Genomic DNA, 690 nt, shown 5'->3' with positions numbered 1-690 from the left:
TGGGGCAGGGAACACTCAGCCCCCTGCCCTTGCTCCAGCCGAGTGGAGCTGAACAAGGTGTGACAGAAACCCTGTGCTGGGATTTATACCCCAGAGACAATGTGAGTGTAAAGGCAGAACACTGACCAGTGTCCAAAATTTCATCCTAAGCCAACTGGAAATGTGGGAGCTGCTGGGCAACTGCTGGGCCAGGACTGTCCTGTGAGTGTCAACCTGAGAAACACCCTGTGGGGGTTTGTCCTTTGAATCCTGTGGCTGTGGGGCTGGGAGCCCCTGCACAGCTGCCAGACAGAGCAAACACTTCTAAAGACACTTGAGACAAATCCAGGCTGGATGGAGAATGGCTGGAGAGCAGCACTGAGAGAAGGACTTGGGGTGCTGGGGGATGAGAAGCTCAACAGGAGCTGGCAACGTGCTGGGGCCACCAACACAAGAGAGACCTGGAGCATCTGGAGCCAGTCCAGAGGAGGCCACGAGGATGATCCCAGGGCTGGAGCAGCTCTGCTGTGAGGACAGGCTGAGAGAGTTGGGGCTGTTCAGCCTGGAGAAGAGAAGGCTCCGGGGAGACCTTCTAGTGGCCTCCCAGTACCTGAAGGGGCTGCAGGAAGCTGGGGAGGGACTTTTCATAAGGGCAGTTAATGACAAAACAAGGGGAAATGGGTTTAAGCTGAAAGAGGGGAGGTTTAGATG

Source organism: Antrostomus carolinensis, unplaced genomic scaffold (genome assembly GCF_000700745.2).
Source record: "Antrostomus carolinensis isolate BGI_N321 unplaced genomic scaffold, ASM70074v2 scaffold9308, whole genome shotgun sequence".
Classification (NCBI taxonomy): Eukaryota; Metazoa; Chordata; class Aves; order Caprimulgiformes; family Caprimulgidae; genus Antrostomus; species Antrostomus carolinensis.
This window is presented reverse-complemented; position numbering follows the sequence as displayed.